At 73.6% G+C, this 212-nt stretch overlaps 1 protein-coding gene across 1 annotated transcript in view; it reads right to left on the reverse strand.

Moving 5' to 3' along the window:
* ING2 (inhibitor of growth family, member 2) overlaps positions 1–212 on the reverse strand; it is a 6,675-nt gene that overhangs the window by 5,641 nt on the left and 822 nt on the right. The window lies entirely within an intron of this gene.

Consider the following 212-nt stretch of genomic DNA (forward strand, 5'->3'; position numbering starts at 1 on the left):
CAGGCCACGCCCCCCGGCGCCGGGGGCCCTCCCCGCCACACACCCCTCTTCCTCCACCCGTGGGGACCCCTCCCCTTTTAACCATTCGGCAGGAAGAGCTGGGAAAAGGCTATAGCCCGGAACTCTCCCAGGGGCGGCAGGGGAGGACGGACGCCCCCAAGGCCGAGCCCGGAGCGGAGCGCGGAGGGAGGGAGGGACCTCCCCCGACCCCG

This window comes from Myotis brandtii, unplaced genomic scaffold (genome assembly GCF_000412655.1).
Source record: "Myotis brandtii unplaced genomic scaffold, ASM41265v1 scaffold802, whole genome shotgun sequence".
In the NCBI taxonomy this organism is placed as follows: domain Eukaryota; kingdom Metazoa; phylum Chordata; class Mammalia; order Chiroptera; family Vespertilionidae; genus Myotis; species Myotis brandtii.